This window comes from Hyla sarda, chromosome 3 (assembly GCF_029499605.1).
Source record: "Hyla sarda isolate aHylSar1 chromosome 3, aHylSar1.hap1, whole genome shotgun sequence".
NCBI classification, from domain to species: Eukaryota; Metazoa; Chordata; class Amphibia; order Anura; family Hylidae; genus Hyla; species Hyla sarda.
The window spans coordinates 6,364,403-6,390,871 of NC_079191.1; the positions used below are offsets into that span (position 1 = coordinate 6,364,403).

At 44.6% G+C, this 26,469-nt stretch overlaps 67 non-coding genes across 67 annotated transcripts; all 67 read left to right on the forward strand.

The window, feature by feature from the left end:
• The first annotated feature begins 82 nt into the window (after window positions 1-82).
• Window positions 83-155, forward strand: TRNAV-AAC (transfer RNA valine (anticodon AAC)). Its single transcript has one exon. It is a non-coding gene; the product is annotated as a tRNA-Val (tRNA).
• A 361-nt stretch (window positions 156-516) lies between these two features.
• On the forward strand, window positions 517-589 carry TRNAV-CAC (transfer RNA valine (anticodon CAC)). Its single transcript has one exon. It is a non-coding gene; the product is annotated as a tRNA-Val (tRNA).
• A 449-nt stretch (window positions 590-1,038) lies between these two features.
• On the forward strand, window positions 1,039-1,111 carry TRNAV-AAC (transfer RNA valine (anticodon AAC)). The gene has a single exon. It is a non-coding gene; the product is annotated as a tRNA-Val (tRNA).
• Window positions 1,112-1,255: 144 nt separating this feature from the next.
• TRNAV-CAC (transfer RNA valine (anticodon CAC)) lies at window positions 1,256-1,329 on the forward strand. The gene has a single exon. It is a non-coding gene; the product is annotated as a tRNA-Val (tRNA).
• Window positions 1,330-2,764: 1,435 nt separating this feature from the next.
• TRNAV-UAC (transfer RNA valine (anticodon UAC)) lies at window positions 2,765-2,837 on the forward strand. The gene has a single exon. It is a non-coding gene; the product is annotated as a tRNA-Val (tRNA).
• Window positions 2,838-2,982: 145 nt separating this feature from the next.
• TRNAV-CAC (transfer RNA valine (anticodon CAC)) lies at window positions 2,983-3,055 on the forward strand. The gene has a single exon. It is a non-coding gene; the product is annotated as a tRNA-Val (tRNA).
• Window positions 3,056-3,370: 315 nt separating this feature from the next.
• On the forward strand, window positions 3,371-3,443 carry TRNAV-AAC (transfer RNA valine (anticodon AAC)). The gene has a single exon. It is a non-coding gene; the product is annotated as a tRNA-Val (tRNA).
• A 143-nt stretch (window positions 3,444-3,586) lies between these two features.
• TRNAV-CAC (transfer RNA valine (anticodon CAC)) lies at window positions 3,587-3,659 on the forward strand. Its single transcript has one exon. It is a non-coding gene; the product is annotated as a tRNA-Val (tRNA).
• Window positions 3,660-4,067: 408 nt separating this feature from the next.
• Window positions 4,068-4,140, forward strand: TRNAV-AAC (transfer RNA valine (anticodon AAC)). The gene has a single exon. It is a non-coding gene; the product is annotated as a tRNA-Val (tRNA).
• A 145-nt stretch (window positions 4,141-4,285) lies between these two features.
• Window positions 4,286-4,358, forward strand: TRNAV-CAC (transfer RNA valine (anticodon CAC)). Its single transcript has one exon. It is a non-coding gene; the product is annotated as a tRNA-Val (tRNA).
• A 667-nt stretch (window positions 4,359-5,025) lies between these two features.
• Window positions 5,026-5,098, forward strand: TRNAV-AAC (transfer RNA valine (anticodon AAC)). The gene has a single exon. It is a non-coding gene; the product is annotated as a tRNA-Val (tRNA).
• Window positions 5,099-5,508: 410 nt separating this feature from the next.
• On the forward strand, window positions 5,509-5,581 carry TRNAV-CAC (transfer RNA valine (anticodon CAC)). The gene has a single exon. It is a non-coding gene; the product is annotated as a tRNA-Val (tRNA).
• Window positions 5,582-6,031: 450 nt separating this feature from the next.
• TRNAV-AAC (transfer RNA valine (anticodon AAC)) lies at window positions 6,032-6,104 on the forward strand. Its single transcript has one exon. It is a non-coding gene; the product is annotated as a tRNA-Val (tRNA).
• A 363-nt stretch (window positions 6,105-6,467) lies between these two features.
• Window positions 6,468-6,540, forward strand: TRNAV-AAC (transfer RNA valine (anticodon AAC)). The gene has a single exon. It is a non-coding gene; the product is annotated as a tRNA-Val (tRNA).
• Window positions 6,541-6,683: 143 nt separating this feature from the next.
• TRNAV-CAC (transfer RNA valine (anticodon CAC)) lies at window positions 6,684-6,756 on the forward strand. The gene has a single exon. It is a non-coding gene; the product is annotated as a tRNA-Val (tRNA).
• A 667-nt stretch (window positions 6,757-7,423) lies between these two features.
• On the forward strand, window positions 7,424-7,496 carry TRNAV-CAC (transfer RNA valine (anticodon CAC)). The gene has a single exon. It is a non-coding gene; the product is annotated as a tRNA-Val (tRNA).
• Window positions 7,497-7,945: 449 nt separating this feature from the next.
• On the forward strand, window positions 7,946-8,018 carry TRNAV-AAC (transfer RNA valine (anticodon AAC)). The gene has a single exon. It is a non-coding gene; the product is annotated as a tRNA-Val (tRNA).
• A 145-nt stretch (window positions 8,019-8,163) lies between these two features.
• TRNAV-AAC (transfer RNA valine (anticodon AAC)) lies at window positions 8,164-8,236 on the forward strand. Its single transcript has one exon. It is a non-coding gene; the product is annotated as a tRNA-Val (tRNA).
• A 145-nt stretch (window positions 8,237-8,381) lies between these two features.
• Window positions 8,382-8,454, forward strand: TRNAV-CAC (transfer RNA valine (anticodon CAC)). Its single transcript has one exon. It is a non-coding gene; the product is annotated as a tRNA-Val (tRNA).
• A 667-nt stretch (window positions 8,455-9,121) lies between these two features.
• Window positions 9,122-9,194, forward strand: TRNAV-AAC (transfer RNA valine (anticodon AAC)). The gene has a single exon. It is a non-coding gene; the product is annotated as a tRNA-Val (tRNA).
• A 145-nt stretch (window positions 9,195-9,339) lies between these two features.
• TRNAV-AAC (transfer RNA valine (anticodon AAC)) lies at window positions 9,340-9,412 on the forward strand. Its single transcript has one exon. It is a non-coding gene; the product is annotated as a tRNA-Val (tRNA).
• Window positions 9,413-9,557: 145 nt separating this feature from the next.
• TRNAV-AAC (transfer RNA valine (anticodon AAC)) lies at window positions 9,558-9,630 on the forward strand. The gene has a single exon. It is a non-coding gene; the product is annotated as a tRNA-Val (tRNA).
• Window positions 9,631-10,391: 761 nt separating this feature from the next.
• TRNAV-AAC (transfer RNA valine (anticodon AAC)) lies at window positions 10,392-10,464 on the forward strand. The gene has a single exon. It is a non-coding gene; the product is annotated as a tRNA-Val (tRNA).
• A 145-nt stretch (window positions 10,465-10,609) lies between these two features.
• TRNAV-AAC (transfer RNA valine (anticodon AAC)) lies at window positions 10,610-10,682 on the forward strand. The gene has a single exon. It is a non-coding gene; the product is annotated as a tRNA-Val (tRNA).
• Window positions 10,683-10,825: 143 nt separating this feature from the next.
• TRNAV-CAC (transfer RNA valine (anticodon CAC)) lies at window positions 10,826-10,898 on the forward strand. Its single transcript has one exon. It is a non-coding gene; the product is annotated as a tRNA-Val (tRNA).
• A 408-nt stretch (window positions 10,899-11,306) lies between these two features.
• On the forward strand, window positions 11,307-11,379 carry TRNAV-AAC (transfer RNA valine (anticodon AAC)). Its single transcript has one exon. It is a non-coding gene; the product is annotated as a tRNA-Val (tRNA).
• A 145-nt stretch (window positions 11,380-11,524) lies between these two features.
• Window positions 11,525-11,597, forward strand: TRNAV-AAC (transfer RNA valine (anticodon AAC)). The gene has a single exon. It is a non-coding gene; the product is annotated as a tRNA-Val (tRNA).
• Window positions 11,598-11,741: 144 nt separating this feature from the next.
• On the forward strand, window positions 11,742-11,815 carry TRNAV-CAC (transfer RNA valine (anticodon CAC)). The gene has a single exon. It is a non-coding gene; the product is annotated as a tRNA-Val (tRNA).
• Window positions 11,816-12,074: 259 nt separating this feature from the next.
• On the forward strand, window positions 12,075-12,147 carry TRNAV-AAC (transfer RNA valine (anticodon AAC)). The gene has a single exon. It is a non-coding gene; the product is annotated as a tRNA-Val (tRNA).
• A 1,103-nt stretch (window positions 12,148-13,250) lies between these two features.
• TRNAV-UAC (transfer RNA valine (anticodon UAC)) lies at window positions 13,251-13,323 on the forward strand. The gene has a single exon. It is a non-coding gene; the product is annotated as a tRNA-Val (tRNA).
• A 145-nt stretch (window positions 13,324-13,468) lies between these two features.
• On the forward strand, window positions 13,469-13,541 carry TRNAV-CAC (transfer RNA valine (anticodon CAC)). The gene has a single exon. It is a non-coding gene; the product is annotated as a tRNA-Val (tRNA).
• A 315-nt stretch (window positions 13,542-13,856) lies between these two features.
• Window positions 13,857-13,929, forward strand: TRNAV-AAC (transfer RNA valine (anticodon AAC)). Its single transcript has one exon. It is a non-coding gene; the product is annotated as a tRNA-Val (tRNA).
• Window positions 13,930-14,074: 145 nt separating this feature from the next.
• Window positions 14,075-14,147, forward strand: TRNAV-AAC (transfer RNA valine (anticodon AAC)). The gene has a single exon. It is a non-coding gene; the product is annotated as a tRNA-Val (tRNA).
• A 143-nt stretch (window positions 14,148-14,290) lies between these two features.
• On the forward strand, window positions 14,291-14,363 carry TRNAV-CAC (transfer RNA valine (anticodon CAC)). The gene has a single exon. It is a non-coding gene; the product is annotated as a tRNA-Val (tRNA).
• Window positions 14,364-14,771: 408 nt separating this feature from the next.
• Window positions 14,772-14,844, forward strand: TRNAV-AAC (transfer RNA valine (anticodon AAC)). The gene has a single exon. It is a non-coding gene; the product is annotated as a tRNA-Val (tRNA).
• Window positions 14,845-14,989: 145 nt separating this feature from the next.
• TRNAV-AAC (transfer RNA valine (anticodon AAC)) lies at window positions 14,990-15,062 on the forward strand. The gene has a single exon. It is a non-coding gene; the product is annotated as a tRNA-Val (tRNA).
• Window positions 15,063-15,206: 144 nt separating this feature from the next.
• Window positions 15,207-15,280, forward strand: TRNAV-CAC (transfer RNA valine (anticodon CAC)). Its single transcript has one exon. It is a non-coding gene; the product is annotated as a tRNA-Val (tRNA).
• A 259-nt stretch (window positions 15,281-15,539) lies between these two features.
• TRNAV-AAC (transfer RNA valine (anticodon AAC)) lies at window positions 15,540-15,612 on the forward strand. The gene has a single exon. It is a non-coding gene; the product is annotated as a tRNA-Val (tRNA).
• Window positions 15,613-15,757: 145 nt separating this feature from the next.
• TRNAV-AAC (transfer RNA valine (anticodon AAC)) lies at window positions 15,758-15,830 on the forward strand. The gene has a single exon. It is a non-coding gene; the product is annotated as a tRNA-Val (tRNA).
• Window positions 15,831-16,715: 885 nt separating this feature from the next.
• Window positions 16,716-16,788, forward strand: TRNAV-CAC (transfer RNA valine (anticodon CAC)). Its single transcript has one exon. It is a non-coding gene; the product is annotated as a tRNA-Val (tRNA).
• A 315-nt stretch (window positions 16,789-17,103) lies between these two features.
• Window positions 17,104-17,176, forward strand: TRNAV-AAC (transfer RNA valine (anticodon AAC)). Its single transcript has one exon. It is a non-coding gene; the product is annotated as a tRNA-Val (tRNA).
• A 145-nt stretch (window positions 17,177-17,321) lies between these two features.
• Window positions 17,322-17,394, forward strand: TRNAV-AAC (transfer RNA valine (anticodon AAC)). Its single transcript has one exon. It is a non-coding gene; the product is annotated as a tRNA-Val (tRNA).
• Window positions 17,395-17,537: 143 nt separating this feature from the next.
• On the forward strand, window positions 17,538-17,610 carry TRNAV-CAC (transfer RNA valine (anticodon CAC)). The gene has a single exon. It is a non-coding gene; the product is annotated as a tRNA-Val (tRNA).
• A 259-nt stretch (window positions 17,611-17,869) lies between these two features.
• Window positions 17,870-17,942, forward strand: TRNAV-AAC (transfer RNA valine (anticodon AAC)). The gene has a single exon. It is a non-coding gene; the product is annotated as a tRNA-Val (tRNA).
• Window positions 17,943-18,087: 145 nt separating this feature from the next.
• TRNAV-AAC (transfer RNA valine (anticodon AAC)) lies at window positions 18,088-18,160 on the forward strand. Its single transcript has one exon. It is a non-coding gene; the product is annotated as a tRNA-Val (tRNA).
• An 885-nt stretch (window positions 18,161-19,045) lies between these two features.
• Window positions 19,046-19,118, forward strand: TRNAV-UAC (transfer RNA valine (anticodon UAC)). Its single transcript has one exon. It is a non-coding gene; the product is annotated as a tRNA-Val (tRNA).
• Window positions 19,119-19,263: 145 nt separating this feature from the next.
• On the forward strand, window positions 19,264-19,336 carry TRNAV-CAC (transfer RNA valine (anticodon CAC)). The gene has a single exon. It is a non-coding gene; the product is annotated as a tRNA-Val (tRNA).
• A 315-nt stretch (window positions 19,337-19,651) lies between these two features.
• Window positions 19,652-19,724, forward strand: TRNAV-AAC (transfer RNA valine (anticodon AAC)). Its single transcript has one exon. It is a non-coding gene; the product is annotated as a tRNA-Val (tRNA).
• A 145-nt stretch (window positions 19,725-19,869) lies between these two features.
• TRNAV-AAC (transfer RNA valine (anticodon AAC)) lies at window positions 19,870-19,942 on the forward strand. The gene has a single exon. It is a non-coding gene; the product is annotated as a tRNA-Val (tRNA).
• Window positions 19,943-20,085: 143 nt separating this feature from the next.
• TRNAV-CAC (transfer RNA valine (anticodon CAC)) lies at window positions 20,086-20,158 on the forward strand. The gene has a single exon. It is a non-coding gene; the product is annotated as a tRNA-Val (tRNA).
• A 449-nt stretch (window positions 20,159-20,607) lies between these two features.
• Window positions 20,608-20,680, forward strand: TRNAV-AAC (transfer RNA valine (anticodon AAC)). The gene has a single exon. It is a non-coding gene; the product is annotated as a tRNA-Val (tRNA).
• Window positions 20,681-20,825: 145 nt separating this feature from the next.
• On the forward strand, window positions 20,826-20,898 carry TRNAV-AAC (transfer RNA valine (anticodon AAC)). The gene has a single exon. It is a non-coding gene; the product is annotated as a tRNA-Val (tRNA).
• Window positions 20,899-21,041: 143 nt separating this feature from the next.
• Window positions 21,042-21,114, forward strand: TRNAV-CAC (transfer RNA valine (anticodon CAC)). Its single transcript has one exon. It is a non-coding gene; the product is annotated as a tRNA-Val (tRNA).
• A 408-nt stretch (window positions 21,115-21,522) lies between these two features.
• Window positions 21,523-21,595, forward strand: TRNAV-AAC (transfer RNA valine (anticodon AAC)). The gene has a single exon. It is a non-coding gene; the product is annotated as a tRNA-Val (tRNA).
• Window positions 21,596-21,740: 145 nt separating this feature from the next.
• TRNAV-AAC (transfer RNA valine (anticodon AAC)) lies at window positions 21,741-21,813 on the forward strand. Its single transcript has one exon. It is a non-coding gene; the product is annotated as a tRNA-Val (tRNA).
• Window positions 21,814-21,957: 144 nt separating this feature from the next.
• On the forward strand, window positions 21,958-22,031 carry TRNAV-CAC (transfer RNA valine (anticodon CAC)). The gene has a single exon. It is a non-coding gene; the product is annotated as a tRNA-Val (tRNA).
• A 259-nt stretch (window positions 22,032-22,290) lies between these two features.
• On the forward strand, window positions 22,291-22,363 carry TRNAV-AAC (transfer RNA valine (anticodon AAC)). Its single transcript has one exon. It is a non-coding gene; the product is annotated as a tRNA-Val (tRNA).
• Window positions 22,364-22,508: 145 nt separating this feature from the next.
• On the forward strand, window positions 22,509-22,581 carry TRNAV-AAC (transfer RNA valine (anticodon AAC)). The gene has a single exon. It is a non-coding gene; the product is annotated as a tRNA-Val (tRNA).
• Window positions 22,582-22,726: 145 nt separating this feature from the next.
• Window positions 22,727-22,799, forward strand: TRNAV-CAC (transfer RNA valine (anticodon CAC)). Its single transcript has one exon. It is a non-coding gene; the product is annotated as a tRNA-Val (tRNA).
• Window positions 22,800-23,114: 315 nt separating this feature from the next.
• Window positions 23,115-23,187, forward strand: TRNAV-AAC (transfer RNA valine (anticodon AAC)). The gene has a single exon. It is a non-coding gene; the product is annotated as a tRNA-Val (tRNA).
• A 145-nt stretch (window positions 23,188-23,332) lies between these two features.
• TRNAV-AAC (transfer RNA valine (anticodon AAC)) lies at window positions 23,333-23,405 on the forward strand. Its single transcript has one exon. It is a non-coding gene; the product is annotated as a tRNA-Val (tRNA).
• Window positions 23,406-23,548: 143 nt separating this feature from the next.
• TRNAV-CAC (transfer RNA valine (anticodon CAC)) lies at window positions 23,549-23,621 on the forward strand. Its single transcript has one exon. It is a non-coding gene; the product is annotated as a tRNA-Val (tRNA).
• Window positions 23,622-24,288: 667 nt separating this feature from the next.
• On the forward strand, window positions 24,289-24,361 carry TRNAV-CAC (transfer RNA valine (anticodon CAC)). The gene has a single exon. It is a non-coding gene; the product is annotated as a tRNA-Val (tRNA).
• Window positions 24,362-24,811: 450 nt separating this feature from the next.
• On the forward strand, window positions 24,812-24,884 carry TRNAV-AAC (transfer RNA valine (anticodon AAC)). Its single transcript has one exon. It is a non-coding gene; the product is annotated as a tRNA-Val (tRNA).
• A 360-nt stretch (window positions 24,885-25,244) lies between these two features.
• Window positions 25,245-25,317, forward strand: TRNAV-CAC (transfer RNA valine (anticodon CAC)). The gene has a single exon. It is a non-coding gene; the product is annotated as a tRNA-Val (tRNA).
• Window positions 25,318-25,984: 667 nt separating this feature from the next.
• Window positions 25,985-26,057, forward strand: TRNAV-AAC (transfer RNA valine (anticodon AAC)). The gene has a single exon. It is a non-coding gene; the product is annotated as a tRNA-Val (tRNA).
• A 145-nt stretch (window positions 26,058-26,202) lies between these two features.
• Window positions 26,203-26,275, forward strand: TRNAV-CAC (transfer RNA valine (anticodon CAC)). The gene has a single exon. It is a non-coding gene; the product is annotated as a tRNA-Val (tRNA).
• Window positions 26,276-26,469: the final 194 nt, after the last annotated feature.

Here is a 26,469-nt window from a genome sequence, read left to right on the forward strand (position 1 = left end):
TCCATTCGCTTTTAATTCTTGTGACTGAATGTGGAAAGCGAAAGACGGTGGGCAGGTGGGTGGTTGGTGGCTCAACAGCCAGGTTTCTGTAGTGTAGTGGTTATCACGTTCGCCTAACACGCAAAAGGTCCCCGGTTCGAAACCGGGCAGAAACATGGGCTTTCTACTTGCTTTTAGACAAAAGGCCACATCTGTTCACTTTCACTCCATTATTTTCATCCATTCGCTTTTAATTCTTGTTACTGAATGTGGAAAGCAAAAGAGGGTGGGCAGGTGGGTGGTTGGTGGCTCAACAGCCATGTTTCAGTAGTGTAGTGGTTATCACGTTCGCCTAACACGCGAAAGGTCTCTGGTTCGATACCGGGCAGAAACATGGGCTTTCTTCTTGCTTTTAGACAAAAGGCCACATCTTTTCACTTTCACTCCATTATTTTCATCCATTCGCTTTTAATTCTTGACTGAATGTGGAAAGCGAAAGAGGGTGGGCAGGTGGGTGGTTGGTGGCTCAACAGCCAGGTTTCTGTAGTGTAGTGGTTATCACGTTCGCCTCACACGCGAAAGGTCCCTGGTTCGAAACCAGGCAGAAACAAGGAATTTCAGATGTTTTTGACTATTGCATGAGGAAACTTTCTTTTTTTAAGCAGGAGTGGTTTGCTTACACCGTTCTGGTAGCTTTAATCTAGTTTCTATAGTGTTGTAATGATCACATTCACCTAACAAACGGAAGGTCCACGGGTAGAAATATGGGACTGACTCTTAATTTTTTTAGACAAAGCGACATACCTGTTCGATTTGACTTTATCATTTTCGTCATTTTGGATCTTGCACTGTTAGCAGGTTCCATGAAGAGCAAGTTTCTGGAGGTGTAGTGTTTATTACCTTTGCCTCACACACCCAAGGTCCCCAGTTCGATAGATAGCAGAAACATGGAACATTCCTATGTTTTTGGCTTTCGGACCATTGCACAATGAAACCTTGTTTTTATTTGTCAATCTGGCATCCTTTGCTTGCAACGACGGCCATGCGAGCTTTCATCTGGTTTCTGTAGTGTAGTGGTTATCACGTTTGCCTAACACGCGAAAGGTCCCCGGTTCGAAACCGGGCAGAAACATGGGCTTTCTTCTTGCTTTTAGACCAAAGGCCATACCTGTTCACTTTTACTCCATTATTTTCATCCATTCGCTTTTAATTCTTGTGACTGAATGTGGAAAGCGAAAGAGGGTGGACAGGTGGGTGGATGGTGGATCAACAGCCAGTTTTCTATAGTGTAGTGGTTATCACGTTCGCCTCACACGCGAAAGGTCCCTGGTTCGAAACCAGGCAGAAACAAGCAGTTTCAGATGTTTTTGACTATTGCATGAGGAAGCTTTCTTTTTTTAAGCAGGAGTGGTTTGCTTACACCGTTCTGGTAGCTTTCATCTAGTTTCTATAGTGTTGTAATGATCACATTCACCTAACAAACGGAAGGTCCACGGGTAGAAAAATGGGACTGACTCTTAATTTTTTTAGACAAAGCGACATACCTGTTCGATTTGACTTTATCATTTTCGTCATTTTGGATCTTGCACAGCCAGGTTTCAACAGCCAGGTTTCTGTAGTGTAGTGGTTATCACGTTCGCCTAACACGCGAAAGGTGCCCGGTTTGAAACCGGGCAGAAACATGGGCTTTCTTCTTGCTTTTAGTCCAAAGGACACACCTGTTCACTTTCACTCCATTATTTTCATCCATTCGCTTTTAATTCTTGTGACTGAATGTGGAAAGTGAAAGAGGGTGGGCAGGTGGGTGGTTGGTGGCTCAACAGCCAGGTTTCTGTAGTGTAGTGGTTATCACGTTCGCCTAACACGCGAAAAGTCCCCGGTTCGAAACCGGGCAGAAATATGGGCTTTCCTCTTGCTTTTAGACCAAAGGCCACACCTGTTCACTTTCACTCCATTATTTTCATCCATTCGCTTTTAATTCTTGTGACTGAATGTGGAAAGTGAAAGAGGGTGGGCAGGTGGGTGGTTGGTGGCTCAACAGCCAGGTTTCTGTAGTGTAGTGGTTACCACGTTCGCCTCACACGCGAAAGGTCCCTGGTTCGAAACCGAGCAGATACAAGGAGTTTCAGATGTTTTTGACTATTGCTTGAGGAAACTTTCTTTTTTTAAGCAGGAGTGGTTTGCTTACACCGTTCTGGTAGCTTTCATCTAGTTTCTATAGTGTTGTAATGTTCACATTCACCGAACAAACGGAAGGTCCACGGGTAAAAATATGGAACTGACTCTTAATTTTTTTAGACAAAGCGACATACCTGTTCGATTTGACTTTATCATTTTCGTCATTTTGGATCTTGCACTGTTAGCAGGTTCCATGAAGAGCAAGTTTCTGGAGGTGTAGTGTTTATCACCTTTGCCTCACACACCCAAGGTCCCCAGTTCGATAGATAGCAGAAACATGGAACATCCCTATGTTTTTGGCTTTCGGACCATTGCACGATGAAACCTTGTTTTCATTTGTCAATCTGGTATCCTTTGCTGGCAACGACGGCCATGCAAGTTTTCATCTGGTTTCTGTAGTGTAGTGGTTATCATGTTCGCTTAACACGCGAAAGGTCCCTGGTTCGAAATCGGGCAGAAACATGGACTTTCCTCTTGCTTTTAGACCAAAGGCCACATCTGTTCACTTTCACTCCATTATTTTCATCCATTCGCTTTTAATTCTTGTTACTGAATGTGGAAAGCAAGAGAGGGTGGGCAGGTGGGTGGTTGGTAGCTCAACAGCCAGGTTTCTGTAGTGTAGTGGTTATCATGTTTGCCTTACACGCGAAAGGTCCCCGGTTCGAAACCGGGCAGAAACATGGGCTTTCCTCTTGCTTTTAGACAAAAGGCCACATCTGTTCACTTTCACTCCATTATTTTCATCCATTCGCTTTTAATTCTTGTGACTGAATGTGGAAAGCGAAAGAGGGTGGGCAGGTGGGTGGTTGGTGGCTCAACAGCCATGTTTCTGTAGTGTAGTGGTTATCACGTTCGCCTCACACGCGAAAGGTCCCTGGTTCGAAACCGGGCAGAAACCAGAAGTTTCAGATGTTTTTGACTATTGCATGAGGAAATTTTTTTAGACAAAGCGACATACCTGTTCGGTTTGACTTTATCATTTTCGGCATTTTGGATCTTGCACTGTTAGCAGGTTCCATGAAGAGCAAGTTTCTGGAGGTGTAGTGTTTATCACCTTTGCCTCACACACCCAAGGTCCCCAGTTCGATAGATAGCAGAAACATGGAACATCCCTATGTTTTTGGCTTTCGGACCATTGCACGATGAAACCTTGTTTACATTTGTCAATCTGGTATCCTTTGCTTGCAACGACGGCCATGCGAGTTTTCATCTGGTTTCTGTAGTGTAGTGGTTATCACGTTCGCCTAACATGCGAAAGGTCCCCGGTTCGAAACCGGGCAGAAACATGGGCTTTCTTCTTGCTTTTAGACAAAAGACCACATCTTTTCACTTTCACTCCATTATTTTCATCCATTCGCTTTTAATTCTTGACTGAATGTGGAAAGCGAAGGAGGGTGGGCAGGTGGGTGGTTGGTGGCTCAACAGCCAGGTTTCTGTAGTGTAGTGGTTATCATGTTCGCCTCACACACGAAAGGTCCCTGGTTCGAAACCAGGCAGAAACAAGGAGTTTCAGATGTTTTTGACTATTGCATGAGGAAACTTTCTTTTTTTAAGCAGCAGTGGTTTGCCTACACCGTTCTGGTAGCTTTCATCTAGTTTCTATAGTGTTGTAATGATCACATTCACCTAACAAACGGAAGGTCCACGGGTAGAAATATGGGACTGACTCTTAATTTTTTTAGACAAAGCGACATACCTGTTCGATTTGACTTTATCATTTTCGTCATTTTGGATCTTGCACTGTTAGCAGGTTCCATGAAGAGCAAGTTTCTGGAGGTGTAGTGTTTATCACCTTTGCCTCACACACCCAAGGTCCCCAGTTCGATAGATAGCAGAAACATGGAACATCCCTATGTTTTTGGAAAGCGAAAGAGGGTGGGCAGGTGGGTGGTTGGTGGCTCAACAGCCAGGTTTCTGTAGTGTAGTGGTTATCACATTCGCCTAACACGCGAAAGGTCCCCGGTTCGAAACCGGGCAGAAACATGGGCTTTCTTCTTGCTTTTAGACAAAAGGCCACATCTGTTCACTTTCACTCCATTATTTTCATCCATTCGCTTTTAATTCTTGTGACTGAATGTGGAAAGCGAAAGAGGGTGGGCAGGTGGGTGGTTGGTGGCTCAACAGCCAGGTTTCTGTAGTGTAGTGGTTATCACGTTCGCCTCACACGCGAAAGGTCCCTGGTTCGAAACCGGGCAGAAACAAGGAGTTTCAGATGTTTTTGACTATTGCATGAGGAAACTTTCTTTTTTTAAGCAGGAGTGGTTTGCTTACACCGTTCTGGTAGCTTTCATCTAGTTTCTATAGTGTTGTAATGTTCACATTCACCTAACAAACGGAAGGTCCACGGGTAGAAATATGGGACTGACTCTTAATTTTTTTAGACAAAGCGACATACCTGTTCGATTTGACTTTATCATTTTCGTCATTTTGGATCTTGCACTGTTAGCAGGTTCCATGAAGAGCAAGTTTCTGGAGGTGTAGTGTTTATCACCTTTGCCTCACACACCCAAGGTCCCCAGTTCGATAGATAGCAGAAACATGGAACATCCCTATGTTTTTGGCTTTCGGACCATTGCACGATGAAACCTTGTTTTTATTTGTCAATCTGGTATCCTTTGCTTGCAACGACGGCCATGCGAGTTTTCATCTGGTTTCTGTAGTGTTGTGGTTGTCACGTTCGCCTAACACGCAAAAGGTCCCCGGTTCGAAACCGGGCAGAAACATGGGCATTCTTCTTGCTTTTAGACAAAAGGCCACATCTGTTCACTTTCACTCCATTATTTTCATCCATTCACTTTTAATTCTTGTGACTGAATGTGGAAAGCGAAAGAGGGTGGGCAGGTGGGTGGTTGTTGGCTCAACAGCCAGGTTTCTGTAGTGTAGTGGTTATCACGTTCGACTAACACGCGAAAGGTCCCCGGTTCGAAACCGGGCAGAAACATAGGCTTTCTTCTTGCTTTTAGACAAAAGGCCACATCTGTTCACTTTCACTCCATTATTTTCATCCATTCACTTTTAATTCTTGTGACTGAATGTGGAAAGCAAAAGAGGGTGGGCAGGTGGGTGGTTGTTGGCTCAACAGCCAGGTTTCTGGCTGGGTGGGCAGGTGGGTGGTTGGTGGCTCAACAGCCAGGTTTCTGTAGTGTAGTGGTTATCATGTTTGCCTAACACGCGAAAGGTCCCCGGTTCGAAACCGGTCAGAAACATGGGCTTTCTTCTTGCTTTTAGACAAAAGGCCACACCTGTTCACTTTCACTCCATTATTTTCATCCATTCGCTTTTAATTCTTGTGACTGAATGTGGAAAGCGAAAGAGAGTGGGCAGGTGGGTGGTTGGTGGCTCAACAGCCAGGTTTCTGTAGTGTAGTGGTTATCACGTTCGCCTCACACGCGAAAGGTCCCTGGTTCGAAACCAGGCAGAAACAAGGAGTTTCAGATGTTTTTGACTATTGCATGAGGAAACTTTCTTTTTTTAAGCAGGAGTGGTTTGCTTACACCGTTCTGGTAGCTTTAATCTAGTTTCTATAGTGTTGTAATGATCACATTCACCTAACAAACGAAAGGTCCACGGGTAGAAATATGGGACTGACTCTTAATTTTTTTAGACAAATCGACATACCTGTTCGATTTGACTTTATCATTTTCGTCATTTTGGATCTTGCACTGTTAGCAGGTTCCATGAAGAGCAAGTTTCTGGAGGTGTAGTGTTTATCACCTTTGCCTCACACACCCAAGGTCCCCAGTTTCGATAGATAGCAGAAACATGGAACATCCCTATGTTTTTGGCTTTCGGACCATTGCACGATGAAACCTTGTTTTCATTTGTCAATCTGGTATCCTTTGCTTGCAACGACGGCCATGCGTGTTTTCATCTGGTTTCTGTAGTGTAGTGGGTATCACGTTCGCCTAACACGTGAAAGGTCCCCGGTTCGAAACCGGGCAGAAACATGGGCTTTCTTCTTGCTTTTAGACAAAAGGCCACATCTGTTCACTTTCACTCCATTATTTTCATCCATTCGCTTTTAATTCTTGTTACTGAATGTGGAAAGCAAAAGAGGGTGGGCAGGTGGGTGGTTGGTGGCTCAACAGCCAGCTTTCTGTAGTGTAGTGGTTATCACGTTCGCCTAACACGCGAAAGGTCCCCGGTTCGAAACCAGTCAGAAACATGGGCTTTCTTCTTGCTTTTAGACCAAAGGCCAAATCTGTTCACTTTCACTCCATTATTTTCATCCATTCACTTTTAATTCTTGTGACTGAATGTGGAAAGCGAAAAAGGGTGGGCAGGTGGGTGGTTGGTGGCTCAACAGCCAGGTTTCTGTAGTGTAGTGGTTATCACGTTCGCCTAACACGCGAAAGGTCCCCGATTCGAAACCGGGCAGAAACATGGGCTTTCTTCTTGCTTTTAGACAAAAGACCACATTTTTTCACTTTCACTCCATTATTTTCATCCGTTCGCTTTTAATTCTTGACTGAATGTGGAAAGCGAAGAAGGGTGGGCAGGTGGGTGGTTGGTGGCTCAACAGCCAGGTTTCTGTAGTGTAGTGGTTATCACGTTCGCCTCACACGCGAAAGGTCCCTGGTTCGAAACCAGGCAGAAACAAGGAGTTTCAGATGTTTTTGACTACTGCATGAGGAAACTTTCTTTTATTATGCAGGAGTGGTTTGCTTACACCGTTCTGGTAGCTTTAATCTAGTTTCTATAGTGTTGTAATGATCACATTCACCTAACAAACGGTAGGTCCATGGGTAGAAATATGGGACTGACTCTTAATTTTTTTAGACAAAGCGACATACCTGTTCGATTTGACTTTATCATTTTCGTCATTTTGGATCTTGCACTGTTAGCAGGTTCCATGAAGAGCAAGTTTGTGGAAGTGTAGTGTTTATCACCTTTGCCTCACACACCCAAGGTCCCCAGTTCGATAGATAGCAGAAACATGGAACATCCCTATGTTTTTGGCTTTCGGACCATTGCACGATGAAACCTTGTTTTTATTTGTCAATCTGGCATCCTTTGCTTGCAACGACGGCCATGAGAGTTTTCATCTGGTTTCTGTAGTGTAGTGGTTATCACGTTCGCCTAACACGCGAAAGGTCCCTTGTTTGAAACCGGGCAGAAACATGGGCTTTCCTCTTGCTTTTAGACCAAAGGCCACACCTGTTCACTTTCACTCCATTATTTTCATCCATTCGCTTTTAATTCTTGTGACTGAATGTGGAAAGCGAAAGAGGGTGGGCAGGTGGGTGGTTGGTGGCTCAACAGCCATGTTTCTGTAGTGTAGTGGTTATCACGTTTGCATCACACGCGAAAGGTCCCTGGTTCGAAACCGGGCAGAAACAAGGAGTTTCAGATGTTTTTGACTATTGCATGAGGAAACTTTCTTTTTTTAAGCAGGAGTGGTTTGCTTACACCGTTCTGGTAGCTTTAATCTAGTTTCTATAGTGTTGTAATGATCACATTCACCTAACAAACGGAAGGTCCACTGGTAGAAATATGGGACTGACTCTTAATTTTTTTAGACAAAGCGACATACCTGTTCGATTTGACTTCATCATTTTCGTCATTTTGGATCTTGCACTGTTAGCAGGTTCCATGAAGAGCAAGTTTCTGGAGGTGTAGTGTTTATCACCTTTGCCTCACACACCCAAGGTCCCCAGTTCGATAGATAGCAGAAACATGGAACATTCCTATGTTTTTGGCTTTCGGACCATTGCACGATGAAACCTTGTTTTTATTTGTCAATCTGGCATCCTTTGCTTGCAACGACGGCCATGCGAGTTTTCATCTGGTTTCTGTAGTGTAGTGGTTATCACGTTCGCCTAACACGCGAAAGGTCCCCGGTTCGAAACCGGGCAGAAACATGGGCTTTCTTCTTGCTTTTAGACAAAAGGCCACATCTGTTCACTTTCACTCCATTATTTTCATCCATTCGCTTTTAATTCTTGTTACTGAATGTGGAAAGCAAATGAGGGTGGGCAGGTGGGTGGTTGGTGGCTCATCAGCCAGGTTTCTGTAGTGTAGTGGTTATCACGTTCGCCTAACACGCGAAATGTCCCCGGTTTGAAACCGGGCAGAAACATGGGCTTTCTTCTTGCTTTTAGACAAAAGGCCACATCTGTTCACTTTCACTCCATTATTTTCATCCATTCGCTTTTAATTCTTGTGACTGAATGTGGAAAGCGAAAGAGAGTGGGCAGGTGGGTGGTTGGTGGCTCAACAGCCAGGTTTCTGTAGTGAAGTGGTTATCACGTTCGCCTCACACGCGAAAGGTCCCTGGTTCGAAACCGGGCAGAAACAAGGAGTTACAGAAGTTTTTGACTATTGCATGAGGAAACTTTCTTTTTTTAAGCAGGAGTTGTTTGCTTACACCGTTCTGGTAGCTTTCATCTAGTTTCTATAGTGTTGTAATGTTCACATTCACCTAACAAACGGAAGGTCCACGGGTAGAAATATGGGACTGACTCTTAATTTTTTTAGACAAAACGACATACCTGTTCGATTTGACTTTATCATTTTCGTCATTTTGGATCTTGCACTGTTAGCAGGTTCCATGAAGAGCAAGTTTCTGGAGGTGCAGTGTTTATCACCTTTGCCTCACACACCCAAGGTCCCCAGTTCGATAGATAGCAGAAACATGGAACATCCCTATGTTTTTGGCTTTTGGACCATTGCACGATGAAACCTTGTTTTCATTTGTCAATCTGGTATCCTTTGCTTGCAACGACGGCCATGCGAGTTTTCATCTGGTTTCTGTAGTGTAGTGGTTATCATGTTTGCCTAACACGCGAAAGGTCCCCAGTTCGAAGCCGGGCACAAACATGGGCTTTCATCTTGCTTTTAGACCAAAGGCCACACCTGTTCACTTTCACTCCATTATTTTCATTCATTCACTTTTAATTCTTGTGACTGAATGTGGAAAGCGAAAGAGGGTGGGCAGGTGGGTGGTTGTTGGCTCAACAGCCAGGTTTCTGTAGTGTAGTGGTTATCACGTTCGCCTAACACGCGAAAGGTCCCCGGTTCGAAACCGGGCAGAAACATGGGCTTTCTTCTTGCTTTTAGACAAAAGGCCACATCTGTTCACTTTCACTCCATTATTTTCATCCATTCGCTTTTAATTCTTGTGACTGAATGTGGAAAGCGAAAGAGGGTGGGCAGGTGGGTGGTTGTTGGCTCAACAGCCAGGTTTCTGTAGTGTAGTGGTTATCACGTTCGCCTAACACGCGAAAGGTCCCCGGTTCGAAACCGGGCAGAAACATGGGCTTTCTTCTTGCTTTTAGACCAAAGGCCACATCTGTTCACTTTCACTCCATTATTTTCATCCATTCGCTTTTAATTCTTGTGACTGAATGTGGAAAGCGAAAGAGGGTGGGCAGGTGGGTGGTTGTTGGCTCAACAGCCAGGTTTCTGTAGTGTAGTGGTTATCACGTTCGCCTAACACGCGAAAGGTCCCCGGTTCGAAACCGGGCAGAAACATGGGCTTTCTTCTTGCTTTTAGACAAAAGACCACATCTTTTCACTTTCACTCCATTATTTTCATCCATTCGCTTTTAATTCTTGACTGAATGTGGAAAGCGAAGAAGGGTGTGCAGGTGGGTGGATGGTGGCTCAACAGGCAGGTTTCGGTAGTGTAGTGGTTATCACGTTCGCCTCACACGCAAAAGTTCCCTGGTTCGAAACTGGGCAGAAACAAGGAGTTTCAGTTGTTTTTGACTATTGCATGAGGAAACTTTCTTTTTTTAAGCAGGAGTGGTTTGCTTACACCGTTCTGGTAGCTTTCATCTAGTTTCTATAGTGTTGTAATGTTCACATTCACCTAACAAACGGAAGGTCCACGGGTAGAAATATGGGACTGACTCTTAATTTTTTTAGACAAAGCGACATACCTGTTCGATTTGACTTTATCATTTTCGTCATTTTGGATCTTGCACTGTTAGCAGGTTCCATGAAGAGCAAGTTTCTGGAGGTGTAGTGTTTATCACCTTTGCCTCACACACCCAAGGTCCCCAGTTCGATAGATAGCAGAAACATGGAACATCCCTATGTTTTTGGCTCATGCGAAAGGTCCCTGATTCGAAACCGGGCAGAAACATGGGCTTTCCTCTTGCTTTTAGACCAAAGGCCACATCTGTTCACTTTCACTCCATTATTTTCATCCATTCACTTTTAATTCTTGTGACTGAATGTGGAAAGCGAAAGAGGGTGGGCAGGTGGGTGGTTGTTAGCTCAACAGCCAGGTTTCTGTAGTGTAGTGGTTATCACGTTCGCCTAACATGCGAAAGGTCCCCGGTTCGAAACCGGGCAGAAACATGGGCTTTCTTCTTGCTTTTAGACCAAAGGCCATACCTGTTCATTTTCACTCCATTATTTTCATCCATTCGCTTTTAATTCTTGTGACTGAATGTGGAAAGCAAAAGAGGGTGGGCAGGTGGGTGGTTGGTGCCTCAACAGCCAGGTTTCTGTAGTGTAGTGGTTATCACGTTCGCCTAACACGCGAAAGGTCCCCGGTTCGAAACCGGGCAGAAACATGGGCTTTCTTCTTGCTTTTAGACAAAAGGCCACATCTTTTCACTTTCACTCCATTATTTTCATCCATTCGCTTTTAATTCTTGACTGAATGTGGAAAGCGAAGGAGGGTGGGCAGGTGGGTGGTTGGTGGCTCAACAGCCAGGTTTCTGTAGTGTAGTGGTTATCACGTTCGCCTCACACACGAAAGGTCCCTGGTTCGAAACCAGGCAGAAACGAGGAGTTTCAGATGTTTTTGACTATTGCATGAGGAAACTTTCTTTTTTTAAGCAGCAGTGGTTTGCCTACACCGTTCTGGTAGCTTTCATCTAGTTTCTATAGTGTTGTAATGATCACATTCACCTAACAAACGGAAGGTCCACGGGTAGAAATATGGGACTGACTCTTAATTTTTTTAGACAAAGCGACATACCTGTTCGATTTGACTTTATCATTTTCGTCATTTTGGATCTTGCACTGTTAGCAGGTTCCATGAAGAGCAAGTTTCTGGAGGTGTAGTGTTTATCACCTTTGCCTCACACACCCAAGGTCCCCAGTTCGATAGATAGCAGAAACATGGAACATCCCTATGTTTTTGGAAAGCGAAAGAGGGTGGGCAGGTGGGTGGTTGGTGGCTCAACAGCCAGGTTTCTGTAGTGTAGTAGTTATCACGTTCGCCTAACACGCGAAAGGTCCCCGGTTCGAAACCGGGCAGAAACATGGGCTTTCTTCTTGCTTTTAGACAAAAGGCCACATCTGTTCACTTTCACTCCATTATTTTCATCCATTCGCTTTTAATTCTTGTGACTGAATGTGGAAAGCGAAAGAGGGTGGGCAGGTGGGTGGTTGGTTGCTCAACAGGCAGGTTTCTGTAGTGTATTGGTTATCACGTTTGCCTAACACGCAAAAGGTCCCTGGTTCGAAACCGGGCAGAAACATGGGCTTTCCTCTTGCTTTTAGACAAAAGGCCACATCTGTTCACTTTCACTCCATTATTTTCATCCATTCGCTTTTAATTCTTGTGACTGAATGTGGAAAGCGAAAGAGGGTGGACAGGTGGGTGGATGGTGGATCAACAGCCAGTTTTCTATAGTGTAGTGGTTATCACGTTCGCCTCACACGCGAAAGGTCCCTGGTTCGAAACCAGGCAGAAACAAGCAGTTTCAGATGTTTTTGACTATTGCATGAGGAAGCTTTCTTTTTTTAAGCAGGAGTGGTTTGCTTACACCGTTCTGGTAGCTTTCATCTAGTTTCTATAGTGTTGTAATGATCACATTCACCTAACAAACGGAAGGTCCACGGGTAGAAAAATGGGACTGACTCTTAATTTTTTTAGACAAAGCGACATACCTGTTCGATTTGACTTTATCATTTTCGTCATTTTGGATCTTGCACAGCCAGGTTTCAACAGCCAGGTTTCTGTAGTGTAGTGGTTATCACGTTCGCCTAACACGCGAAAGGTCCCCGGTTTGAAACCGGGCAGAAACATGGGCTTTCTTCTTGCTTTTAGTCCAAAGGACACACCTGTTCACTTTCACTCCATTATTTTCATCCATTCGCTTTTAATTCTTGTGACTGAATGTGGAAAGTGAAAGAGGGTGGGCAGGTGGGTGGTTGGTGGCTCAACAGCCAGGTTTCTGTAGTGTAGTGGTTATCACGTTTGCCTAACACGCGAAAGGTCCCCATTTCGAAACCGGGCAGAAATATGGGCTTTCCTCTTGCTTTTAGACCAAAGGCCACACCTGTTCACTTTCACTCCATTATTTTCATCCATTCGCTTTTAATTCTTGTGACTGAATGTGGAAAGTGAAAGAGGGTGGGCAGGTGGGTGGTTGGTGGCTCAACAGCCAGGTTTCTGTAGTGTAGTGGTTACCACGTTCGCCTCACACGCGAAAGGTCCCTGGTTCGAAACCGAGCAGATACAAGGAGTTTCAGATGTTTTTGACTATTGCTTGAGGAAACTTTCTTTTTTTAAGCAGGAGTGGTTTGCTTACACCGTTCTGGTAGCTTTCATCTAGTTTCTATAGTGTTGTAATGTTCACATTCACCGAACAAACGGAAGGTCCACGGGTAAAAATATGGAACTGACTCTTAATTTTTTTAGACAAAGCGACATACCTGTTCGATTTGACTTTATCATTTTCGTCATTTTGGATCTTGCACTGTTAGCAGGTTCCATGAAGAGCAAGTTTCTGGAGGTGTAGTGTTTATCACCTTTGCCTCACACACCCAAGGTCCCCAGTTCGATAGATAGCAGAAACATGGAACATCCCTATGTTTTTGGCTTTCGGACCATTGCACGATGAAACCTTGTTTTCATTTGTCAATCTGGTATCCTTTGCTGGCAACGACGGCCATGCAAGTTTTCATCTGGTTTCTGTAGTGTAGTGGCTATCACGTTCGCCTAACACGCGAAAGGTCCCTGGTTCGAAATCGGGCAGAAACATGGACTTTCCTCTTGCTTTTAGACCAAAGGCCACATCTGTTCACTTTCACTCCATTATTTTCATCCATTCGCTTTTAATTCTTGTTACTGAATGTGGAAAGCAAGAGAGGGTGGGCAGGTGGGTGGTTGGTAGCTCAACAGCCAGGTTTCTGTAGTGTAGTGGTTATCATGTTCGCCTTACACGCGAAAGGTCCCCGGTTCGAAACCGGGCAGAAACATGGGCTTTCCTCTTGCTTTTAGACAAAAGGCCACATCTGTTCACTTTCACTCCATTATTTTCATCCATTCGCTTTTAATTCTTGTGACTGAATGTGGAAAGCGAAAGAGGGTGGGCAGGTGGGTGGTTGGTGGCTCAACAGCCATGTTTCTGTAGTGTAGTGGTTATCACGTTCGCCTCACACGCGAAAGGTCCCTGGTTCGAAACCGGGCAGAAACAAGAAGTTTCAGATGTTTTTGACTATTGCATGAGGAAATTTTTTTAGACAAAGCGACATACCTGTTCGGTTTGACTTTATCATTTTCGGCATTTTGGATCTTGCACTGTTAGCAGGTTCCATGAAGAGCAAGTTTCTGGAGGTGTAGTGTTTATCACCTTTGCCTCACACACCCAAGGTCCCCAGTTCGATAGATAGCAGAAACATGAAACATCCCTATGTTTTTGGCTTTCGGACCATTGCACGATGAAACCTTGTTTACATTTGTCAATCTGGTATCCTTTGCTTGCAACGACGGCCATGCGAGTTTTCGTCTGGTTTCTGTAGTGTAGTGGTTATCACGTTCGCCTAACATGCGAAAGGTCCCCGGTTCGAAACCGGGCAGAAACATGGGCTTTCTTCTTGCTTTTAGACCAAAGGCCATACCTGTTCATTTTCACTCCATTATTTTCATCCATTCGCTTTTAATTCTTGTGACTGAATGTGGAAAGCAAAAGAGGGTGGGCAGGTGGGTGGTTGGTGGCTCAACAGCCAGGTTTCTGTAGTGTAGTGGTTATCACGTTCGCCTAACACGCGAAAGGTCCCCGGTTCGAAACCGGGCAGAAACATGGGCTTTCTTCTTGCTTTTAGACAAAAGACCACATCTTTTCACTTTCACTCCATTATTTTCATCCATTCGCTTTTAATTCTTGACTGAATGTGGAAAGCGAAGGAGGGTGGGCAGGTGGGTGGTTGGTGGCTCAACAGCCAGGTTTCTGTAGTGTAGTGGTTATCACGTTCGCCTCACACACGAAAGGTCCCTGGTTCGAAACCAGGCAGAAACAAGGAGTTTCAGATGTTTTTGACTATTGCATGAGGAAACTTTCTTTTTTTAAGCAGCAGTGGTTTGCCTACACCGTTCTGGTAGCTTTCATCTAGTTTCTATAGTGTTGTAATGATCACATTCACCTAACAAACGGAAGGTCCACGGGTAGAAATATGGGACTGACTCTTAATTTTTTTAGACAAAGCGACATACCTGTTCGATTTGACTTTATCATTTTCGTCATTTTGGATCTTGCACTGTTAGCAGGTTCCATGAAGAGCAAGTTTCTGGAGGTGTAGTGTTTATCACCTTTGCCTCACACACCCAAGGTCCCCAGTTCGATAGATAGCAGAAACATGGAACATCCCTATGTTTTTGGAAAGCGAAAGAGGGTGGGCAGGTGGGTGGTTGGTGGCTCAACAGCCAGGTTTCTGTAGTGTAGTGGTTATCACGTTCGCCTAACACGCGAAAGGTCCCCGGTTCGAAACCGGGCAGAAACATGGGCTTTCTTCTTGCTTTTAGACAAAAGGCCACATCTGTTCACTTTCACTCCATTATTTTCATCCATTCGCTTTTAATTCTTGTGACTGAATGTGGAAAGCGAAAGAGGGTGGGCAGGTGGGTGGTTGGTTGCTCAACAGGCAGGTTTCTGTAGTGTATTGGTTATCACGTTTGCCTAACACGCAAAAGGTCCCTGGTTCGAAACCGGGCAGAAACATGGGCTTTCCTCTTGCTTTTAGACCAAAGGCCATACCTGTTCACTTTCACTCCATTATTTTCATCCATTCGCTTTTAATTCTTGTGACTGAATGTGGAAAGCGAAAGAGGGTGGACAGGTGGGTGGATGGTGGATCAACAGCCAGTTTTCTATAGTGTAGTGGTTATCACGTTCGCCTCACACGCGAAAGGTCCCTGGTTCGAAACCAGGCAGAAACAAGCAGTTTCAGATGTTTTTGACTATTGCATGAGGAAGCTTTCTTTTTTTAAGCAGGAGTGGTTTGCTTACACCGTTCTGGTAGCTTTCATCTAGTTTCTATAGTGTTGTAATGATCACATTCACCTAACAAACGGAAGGTCCACGGGTAGAAAAATGGGACTGACTCTTAATTTTTTTAGACAAAGCGACATACCTGTTCGATTTGACTTTATCATTTTCGTCATTTTGGATCTTGCACAGCCAGGTTTCAACAGCCAGGTTTCTGTAGTGTAGTGGTTATCACGTTCGCCTAACACGCGAAAGGTCCCCGGTTTGAAACCGGGCAGAAACATGGGCTTTCTTCTTGCTTTTAGTCCAAAGGACACACCTGTTCACTTTCACTCCATTATTTTCATCCATTCGCTTTTAATTCTTGTGACTGAATGTGGAAAGTGAAAGAGGGTGGGCAGGTGGGTGGTTGGTGGCTCAACAGCCAGGTTTCTGTAGTGTAGTGGTTATCACGTTCGCCTAACACGCGAAAGGTCCCCGGTTCGAAACCGGGCAGAAATATGGGCTTTCCTCTTGCTTTTAGACCAAAGGCCACACCTGTTCACTTTCACTCCATTATTTTCATCCATTCGCTTTTAATTCTTGTGACTGAATGTGGAAAGTGAAAGAGGGTGGGCAGGTGGGTGGTTGGTGGCTCAACAGCCAGGTTTCTGTAGTGTAGTGGTTACCACGTTCGCCTCACACGCGAAAGGTCCCTGGTTCGAAACCGAGCAGATACAAGGAGTTTCAGATGTTTTTGACTATTGCTTGAGGAAACTTTCTTTTTTTAAGCAGGAGTGGTTTGCTTACACCGTTCTGGTAGCTTTCATCTAGTTTCTATAGTGTTGTAATGTTCACATTCACCGAACAAACGGAAGGTCCACGGGTAAAAATATGGAACTGACTCTTAATTTTTTTAGACAAAGCGACATACCTGTTCGATTTGACTTTATCATTTTCGTCATTTTGGATCTTGCACTGTTAGCAGGTTCCATGAAGAGCAAGTTTCTGGAGGTGTAGTGTTTATCACCTTTGCCTCACACACCCAAGGTCCCCAGTTCGATAGATAGCAGAAACATGGAACATCCCTATGTTTTTGGCTTTCGGACCATTGCACGATGAAACCTTGTTTTCATTTGTCAATCTGGTATCCTTTGCTGGCAACGACGGCCATGCAAGTTTTCATCTGGTTTCTGTAGTGTAGTGGCTATCACGTTCGCCTAACACGCGAAAGGTCCCTGGTTCGAAATCGGGCAGAAACATGGACTTTCCTCTTGCTTTTAGACCAAAGGCCACATCTGTTCACTTTCACTCCATTATTTTCATCCATTCGCTTTTAATTCTTGTGACTGAATGTGGAAAGCGAAAGAGGGTGGGCAGGTGGGTGGTTGGTGGCTCAACAGCCATGTTTCTGTAGTGTAGTGGTTATCACGTTCGCCTCACACGCGAAAGGTCCCTGGTTCGAAACCGGGCAGAAACAAGAAGTTTCAGATGTTTTTGACTATTGCATGAGGAAATTTTTTTAGACAAAGCGACATACCTGTTCGGTTTGACTTTATCATTTTCGGCATTTTGGATCTTGCACTGTTAGCAGGTTCCATGAAGAGCAAGTTTCTGGAGGTGTAGTGTTTATCACCTTTGCCTCACACACCCAAGGTCCCCAGTTCGATAGATAGCAGAAACATGGAACATCCCTATGTTTTTGGCTTTCGGACCATTGCACGATGAAACCTTGTTTACATTTGTCAATCTGGTATCCTTTGCTTGCAACGACGGCCATGCGAGTTTTCATCTGGTTTCTGTAGTGTAGTGGTTGTCACGTTCGCCTAACATGCGAAAGGTCCCCGGTTCGAAACCGGGCAGAAACATGGGCTTTCTTCTTGCTTTTAGACCAAAGGCCATACCTGTTCATTTTCACTCCATTATTTTCATCCATTCGCTTTTAATTCTTGTGACTGAATGTGGAAAGCAAAAGAGGGTGGGCAGGTGGGTGGTTGGTGGCTCAACAGCCAGGTTTCTGTAGTGTAGTGGTTATCACGTTCGCCTAACACGCGAAAGGTCCCCGGTTCGAAACCGGGCAGAAACATGGGCTTTCTTCTTGCTTTTAGACAAAAGACCACATCTTTTCACTTTCACTCCATTATTTTCATCCATTCGCTTTTAATTCTTGACTGAATGTGGAAAGCGAAGGAGGGTGGGCAGGTGGGTGGTTGGTGGCTCAACAGCCAGGTTTCTGTAGTGTAGTGGTTATCACGTTCGCCTCACACACGAAAGGTCCCTGGTTCGAAACCAGGCAGAAACAAGGAGTTTCAGATGTTTTTGACTATTGCATGAGGAAACTTTCTTTTTTTAAGCAGCAGTGGTTTGCCTACACCGTTCTGGTAGCTTTCATCTAGTTTCTATAGTGTTGTAATGATCACATTCACCTAACAAACGGAAGGTCCACGGGTAGAAATATGGGACTGACTCTTAATTTTTTTAGACAAAGCGACATACCTGTTCGATTTGACTTTATCATTTTCGTCATTTTGGATCTTGCACAGCCAGGTTTCAACAGCCAGGTTTCTGTAGTGTAGTGGTTATCACGTTCGCCTAACACGCGAAAGGTCCCCGGTTTGAAACCGGGCAGAAACATGGGCTTTCTTCTTGCTTTTAGTCCAAAGGACACACCTGTTCACTTTCACTCCATTATTTTCATCCATTCGCTTTTAATTCTTGTGACTGAATGTGGAAAGTGAAAGAGGGTGGGCAGGTGGGTGGTTGGTGGCTCAACAGCCAGGTTTCTGTAGTGTAGTGGTTATCACGTTCGCCTAACACGCGAAAGGTCCCCGGTTCGAAACCGGGCAGAAATATGGGCTTTCCTCTTGCTTTTAGACCAAAGGCCACACCTGTTCACTTTCACTCCATTATTTTCATCCATTCGCTTTTAATTCTTGTGACTGAATGTGGAAAGTGAAAGAGGGTGGGCAGGTGGGTGGTTGGTGGCTCAACAGCCAGGTTTCTGTAGTGTAGTGGTTACCACGTTCGCCTCACACGCGAAAGGTCCCTGGTTCGAAACCGAGCAGATACAAGGAGTTTCAGATGTTTTTGACTATTGCTTGAGGAAACTTTCTTTTTTTAAGCAGGAGTGGTTTGCTTACACCGTTCTGGTAGCTTTCATCTAGTTTCTATAGTGTTGTAATGTTCACATTCACCGAACAAACGGAAGGTCCACGGGTAAAAATATGGAACTGACTCTTAATTTTTTTAGACAAAGCGACATACCTGTTCGATTTGACTTTATCATTTTCGTCATTTTGGATCTTGCACTGTTAGCAGGTTCCATGAAGAGCAAGTTTCTGGAGGTGTAGTGTTTATCACCTTTGCCTCACACACCCAAGGTCCCCAGTTCGATAGATAGCAGAAACATGGAACATCCCTATGTTTTTGGCTTTCGGACCATTGCACGATGAAACCTTGTTTTCATTTGTCAATCTGGTATCCTTTGCTGGCAACGACGGCCATGCAAGTTTTCATCTGGTTTCTGTAGTGTAGTGGTTATCATGTTCGCTTAACACGCGAAAGGTCCCTGGTTCGAAATCGGGCAGAAACATGGACTTTCCTCTTGCTTTTAGACCAAAGGCCACATCTGTTCACTTTCACTCCATTATTTTCATCCATTCGCTTTTAATTCTTGTTACTGAATGTGGAAAGCAAGAGAGGGTGGGCAGGTGGGTGGTTGGTAGCTCAACAGCCAGGTTTCTGTAGTGTAGTGGTTATCATGTTCGCCTTACACGCGAAAGGTCCCCGGTTCGAAACCGGGCAGAAACATGGGCTTTCCTCTTGCTTTTAGACAAAAGGCCACATCTGTTCACTTTCACTCCATTATTTTCATCCATTCGCTTTTAATTCTTGTGACTGAATGTGGAAAGCGAAAGAGGGTGGGCAGGTGGGTGGTTGGTGGCTCAACAGCCATGTTTCTGTAGTGTAGTGGTTATCACGTTCGCCTCACACGCGAAAGGTCCCTGGTTCGAAACCGGGCAGAAACAAGAAGTTTCAGATGTTTTTGACTATTGCATGAGGAAATTTTTTTAGACAAAGCGACATACCTGTTCGGTTTGACTTTATCATTTTCGGCATTTTGGATCTTGCACTGTTAGCAGGTTCCATGAAGAGCAAGTTTCTGGAGGTGTAGTGTTTATCACCTTTGCCTCACACACCCAAGGTCCCCAGTTCGATAGATAGCAGAAACATGGAACATCCCTATGTTTTTGGCTTTCGGACCATTGCACGATGAAACCTTGTTTACATTTGTCAATCTGGTATCCTTTGCTTGCAACGACGGCCATGCGAGTTTTCATCTGGTTTCTGTAGTGTAGTGGTTATCACGTTCGCCTAACATGCGAAAGGTCCCCGGTTCGAAACCGGGCAGAAACATGGGCTTTCTTCTTGCTTTTAGACCAAAGGCCATACCTGTTCATTTTCACTCCATTATTTTCATCCATTCGCTTTTAATTCTTGTGACTGAATGTGGAAAGCAAAAGAGGGTGGGCAGGTGGGTGGTTGGTGCCTCAACAGCCAGGTTTCTGTAGTGTAGTGGTTATCACGTTCGCCTAACACGCGAAAGGTCCCCGGTTCGAAACCGGGCAGAAACATGGGCTTTCTTCTTGCTTTTAGACAAAAGACCACATCTTTTCACTTTCACTCCATTATTTTCATCCATTCGCTTTTAATTCTTGACTGAATGTGGAAAGCGAAGGAGGGTGGGCAGGTGGGTGGTTGGTGGCTCAACAGCCAGGTTTCTGTAGTGTAGTGGTTATCACGTTCGCCTCACACACGAAAGGTCCCTGGTTCGAAACCAGGCAGAAACAAGGAGTTTCAGATGTTTTTGACTATTGCATGAGGAAACTTTCTTTTTTTAAGCAGCAGTGGTTTGCCTACACCGTTCTGGTAGCTTTCATCTAGTTTCTATAGTGTTGTAATGATCACATTCACCTAACAAACGGAAGGTCCACGGGTAGAAATATGGGACTGACTCTTAATTTTTTTAGACAAAGCGACATACCTGTTCGGTTTGACTTTATCATTTTCGTCATTTTGGATCTTGCACTGTTAGCAGGTTCCATGAAGAGCAAGTTTCTGGAGGTGTAGTGTTTATCACCTTTGCCTCACACACCCAAGGTCCCCAGTTCGATAGATAGCAGAAACATGGAACATCCCTATGTTTTTGGCTTTCGGACCATTGCACGATGAAACCTTGTTTACATTTGTCAATCTGGTATCCTTTGCTTGCAACGACGGCCATGCGAGTTTTCATCTGGTTTCTGTAGTGTAGTGGTTATCACGTTCGCCTAACATGCGAAAGGTCCCCGGTTCGAAACCGGGCAGAAACATGGGCTTTCTTCTTGCTTTTAGACCAAAGGCCATACCTGTTCATTTTCACTCCATTATTTTCATCCATTCGCTTTTAATTCTTGTGACTGAATGTGGAAAGCAAAAGAGGGTGGGCAGGTGGGTGGTTGGTGCCTCAACAGCCAGGTTTCTGTAGTGTAGTGGTTATCACGTTCGCCTAACACGCGAAAGGTCCCCGGTTCGAAACCGGGCAGAAACATGGGCTTTCTTCTTGCTTTTAGACAAAAGACCACATCTTTTCACTTTCACTCCATTATTTTCATCCATTCGCTTTTAATTCTTGACTGAATGTGGAAAGCGAAGGAGGGTGGGCAGGTGGGTGGTTGGTGGCTCAACAGCCAGGTTTCTGTAGTGTAGTGGTTATCACGTTCGCCTCACACACGAAAGGTCCCTGGTTCGAAACCAGGCAGAAACAAGGAGTTTCAGATGTTTTTGACTATTGCATGAGGAAACTTTCTTTTTTTAAGCAGCAGTGGTTTGCCTACACCGTTCTGGTAGCTTTCATCTAGTTTCTATAGTGTTGTAATGATCACATTCACCTAACAAACGGAAGGTCCACGGGTAGAAATATGGGACTGACTCTTAATTTTTTTAGACAAAGCGACATACCTGTTCGATTTGACTTTATCATTTTCGTCATTTTGGATCTTGCACTGTTAGCAGGTTCCATGAAGAGCAAGTTTCTGGAGGTGTAGTGTTTATCACCTTTGCCTCACACACCCAAGGTCCCCAGTTCGATAGATAGCAGAAACATGGAACATCCCTATGTTTTTGGAAAGCGAAAGAGGGTGGGCAGGTGGGTGGTTGGTGGCTCAACAGCCAGGTTTCTGTAGTGTAGTGGTTATCACGTTCGCCTAACACGCGAAAGGTCCCCGGTTCGAAACCGGGCAGAAACATGGGCTTTCTTCTTGCTTTTAGACAAAAGGCCACATCTGTTCACTTTCACTCCATTATTTTCATCCATTCGCTTTTAATTCTTGTGACTGAATGTGGAAAGCGAAAGAGGGTGGGCAGGTGGGTGGTTGGTTGCTCAACAGGCAGGTTTCTGTAGTGTATTGGTTATCACGTTTGCCTAACACGCAAAAGGTCCCTGGTTCGAAACCGGGCAGAAACATGGGCTTTCCTCTTGCTTTTAGACCAAAGGCCATACCTGTTCACTTTCACTCCATTATTTTCATCCATTCGCTTTTAATTCTTGTGACTGAATGTGGAAAGCGAAAGAGGGTGGACAGGTGGGTGGATGGTGGATCAACAGCCAGTTTTCTATAGTGTAGTGGTTATCACGTTCGCCTCACACGCGAAAGGTCCCTGGTTCGAAACCAGGCAGAAACAAGCAGTTTCAGATGTTTTTGACTATTGCATGAGGAAGCTTTCTTTTTTTAAGCAGGAGTGGTTTGCTTACACCGTTCTGGTAGCTTTCATCTAGTTTCTATAGTGTTGTAATGATCACATTCACCTAACAAACGGAAGGTCCACGGGTAGAAAAATGGGACTGACTCTTAATTTTTTTAGACAAAGCGACATACCTGTTCGATTTGACTTTATCATTTTCGTCATTTTGGATCTTGCACAGCCAGGTTTCAACAGCCAGGTTTCTGTAGTGTAGTGGTTATCACGTTCGCCTAACACGCGAAAGGTCCCCGGTTTGAAACCGGGCAGAAACATGGGCTTTCTTCTTGCTTTTAGTCCAAAGGACACACCTGTTCACTTTCACTCCATTATTTTCATCCATTCGCTTTTAATTCTTGTGACTGAATGTGGAAAGTGAAAGAGGGTGGGCAGGTGGGTGGTTGGTGGCTCAACAGCCAGGTTTCTGTAGTGTAGTGGTTATCACGTTCGCCTAACACGCGAAAGGTCCCCGGTTCGAAACCGGGCAGAAATATGGGCTTTCCTCTTGCTTTTAGACCAAAGGCCACACCTGTTCACTTTCACTCCATTATTTTCATCCATTCGCTTTTAATTCTTGTGACTGAATGTGGAAAGTGAAAGAGGGTGGGCAGGTGGGTGGTTGGTGGCTCAACAGCCAGGTTTCTGTAGTGTAGTGGTTATCACGTTCGCCTCACACGCGAAAGGTCCCTGGTTCGAAACCGGGCAGAAACAAGAAGTTTCAGATGTTTTTGACTATTGCATGAGGAAATTTTTTTAGACAAAGCGACATACCTGTTCGGTTTGACTTTATCATTTTCGGCATTTTGGATCTTGCACTGTTAGCAGGTTCCATGAAGAGCAAGTTTCTGGAGGTGTAGTGTTTATCACCTTTGCCTCACACACCCAAGGTCCCCAGTTCGATAGATAGCAGAAACATGGAACATCCCTATGTTTTTGGCTTTCGGACCATTGCACGATGAAACCTTGTTTACATTTGTCAATCTGGTATCCTTTGCTTGCAATGACGGCCATGCGAGTTTTCATCTGGTTTCTGTAGTGTAGTGGTTATCATGTTCGCCTAACATGCGAAAGGTCCCCGGTTCGAAACCGGGCAGAAACATGGGCTTTCTTCTTGCTTTTAGACCAAAGGCCATACCTGTTCATTTTCACTCCATTATTTTCATCCATTCGCTTTTAATTCTTGTGACTGAATGTGGAAAGCAAAAGAGGGTGGGCAGGTGGGTGGTTGGTGGCTCAACAGCCAGGTTTCTGTAGTGTAGTGGTTATCACGTTCGCCTAACACGCGAAAGGTCCCCGGTTCGAAACCGGGCAGAAACATGGGCTTTCTTCTTGCTTTTAGACAAAAGACCACATCTTTTCACTTTCACTCCATTATTTTCATCCATTCGCTTTTAATTCTTGACTGAATGTGGAAAGCGAAGGAGGGTGGGCAGGTGGGTGGTTGGTGGCTCAACAGCCAGGTTTCTGTAGTGTAGTGGTTATCACGTTCGCCTCACACACGAAAGGTCCCTGGTTCGAAACCAGGCAGAAACAAGGAGTTTCAGATGTTTTTGACTATTGCATGAGGAAACTTTCTTTTTTTAAGCAGCAGTGGTTTGCCTACACCGTTCTGGTAGCTTTCATCTAGTTTCTATAGTGTTGTAATGATCACATTCACCTAACAAACGGAAGGTCCACGGGTAGAAATATGGGACTGACTCTTAATTTTTTTAGACAAAGCGACATACCTGTTCGATTTGACTTTATCATTTTCGTCATTTTGGATCTTGCACTGTTAGCAGGTTCCATGAAGAGCAAGTTTCTGGAGGTGTAGTGTTTATCACCTTTGCCTCACACACCCAAGGTCCCCAGTTCGATAGATAGCAGAAACATGGAACATCCCTATGTTTTTGGCTTTCGGACCATTGCACGATGAAACCTTGTTTTCATTTGTCAATCTGGTATCCTTTGCTTGCAACGACGGCCATGCGAGTTTTCATCTGGTTTCTGTAGTGTAGTGGTTATCACGTTCGCCTAACACGCGAAAGGTCCCCGGTTCGAAGCCGGGCACAAACATGGGCTTTCCTCTTGCTTTTAGACCAAAGGCCACACCTGTTCACTTTCACTCCATTATTTTCATCCATTCACTTTTAATTCTTGTGACTGAATGTGGAAAGCGAAAGAGGGTGGGCAGGTGGGTGGTTATTGACTTAACAGCCAGGTTTCTGTAGTGTAGTGGTTATCACGTTCGCCTCACACGCGAAAGGTCTCCGGTTCGAAACCAGGCAGAAACAAGGAGTTTCAGATGTCTTTGACTATTGCATGAGGAAACTTTCATTTTTTTAAGCAGGAGTGGTTTGCTTACACCGTTCTGGTAGCTTTCATCTAGTTTCTATAGTGTTGTAATGATCACATTCACCTAACAAACGGAAGGTCCACGGGTAGAAATATGGGACTGACTCTTAATTTTTTTAGACAAAGCGACATACCTGTTCGATTTGACTTTATCATTTTCGTCATTTTGGATCTTGCCCTGTTAGCAGGTTTCATGAAGAGCAAGTTTCTGGAGGTGAAGTGTTTATCACCTTTGCCTCACACACCCAAGGTCCCCAGTTCGATAGATAGCAGAAACATGGAACATCCCTATATTTTTGGCTTTCGGACCATTGCACGATGAAACCTTGTTTTTATTTGTCAATCTGGCATCCTTTGCTTGCAACGACGGCCATGCGAGTTTTCATCTGGTTTCTGTAGTGTAGTGGTTATCACGTTCGCCTAACACGCGAAAGGTCCCTGGTTCGAAACCGGGCAGAAACATGGGCTTTCTTCTTGCTTTTAGACAAAAAGTCACATCTGTTCACTTTCACTCCATTATTTTCATCCATTCGCTTTTAATTCTTGTGACTGAATGTGGAAAGCGAAAGAGGGTGGGCAGGTGGGTGGTTGTTGACTCAACAGCCAGATTTTTGTAGTGTAGTGGCTATCATGTTCGCCTAACACGCGAAAGGTCCCCGGTTCGAAACCGGGCAGAAACATGGTCTTTCTTCTTGCTTTTAAACAAAGGCCACATCTGTTCACTTTCACTCCATTATTTTCATCCATTCGCTTTTAATTCTTGACTGAATGTGGAAAGCGAAAGAGGGTGGGCAGGTGGGTGGTTGGTGGCTCAACAGCCAGGTTTCTGTAGTGTAGTGGTTATCATGTTCGCCTCACACGCGAAAGGTCCCTGGTTCAAAACCAGGCAGAAACAAGGAGTTTCAGATGTTTTTGACTATTGCATGAGGAAACTTTCTTTTTTTAAGCAGGAGTGGTTTGCTTACACCGTTCTGGTAGCTTTCATCTAGTTTCTATAGTGTTGTAATGTTCACATTCACCTAACAAATGGAAGGTCCACAGGTAGAAATATGGGACTGACTCTTAATTTTTTTAGACAAAGCGACATACCTGTTCGATTTGACTTTATCATTTTCGTCATTTTGGATCTTGCACTGTTAGCAGGTTCCATGAAGAGCAAGTTTCTGGAGGTGTAGTGTTTATCACCTTTGCCTCACACACCCAAGGTCCCCAGTTCGGTAGATAGCAGAAACATGGAACATCCCTATGTTTTTGGCTTTCGGACCATTGCACGATGAAACCTTGTTTTCATTTGTCAATCTGGTATCCTTTGCTTGCAACGACGGCCATGCGAGTTTTCATCTGGTTTCTGTAGTGTAGTGGTTATCACGTTCGCCTAACACGCGAAAGGTCCCCGGTTCGAAGCCGGGCACAAACATGGGCTTTCCTCTTGCTTTTAGACCAAAGGCCACACCTGTTCACTTTCACTCCATTATTTTCATCCATTCACTTTTAATTCTTGTGACTGAATGTGGAAAGCGAAAGAGGGTGGGCAGGTGGGTGGTTATTGGCTCAACAGCCAGGTTTCTGTAGTGTAGTGGTTATCACGTTCGCCTAACACGCGAAAGGTCCCCGGTTCGAAACCGGGCAGAAACATGGGCTTTCTTTCTGCTTTTAGACAAAAGGCAACATCTGTTCACTTTCACTCCATTATTTTCATCCATTCGCTTTTAATTCTTGTGACTGAATGTGGAAAGCGAAAGATGGTGGGCAGGTGGGTGGTTGGTGGCTCAACAGCCAGGTTTCTGTAGTGTAGTGGTTATCACGTTCGCCTCACACGCGAAAGGTCCCTGGTTCGAAACCGGGAAGAAACAAGGAGTTTCAGATATTTTTGACTATTGCATGAGGAAACTTTCTTTTTTTAAGCAGGAGTGGTTTGCTTACACCGTGCTGGTAGCTTTCATCTAGTTTCTATAGTGTTGTAATGTTCACATTCACCTAACAAACGGAAGGTCCACGGGTAGAAATATGGGACTGACTCTTAATATTTTTTAGACAAAGCGACATA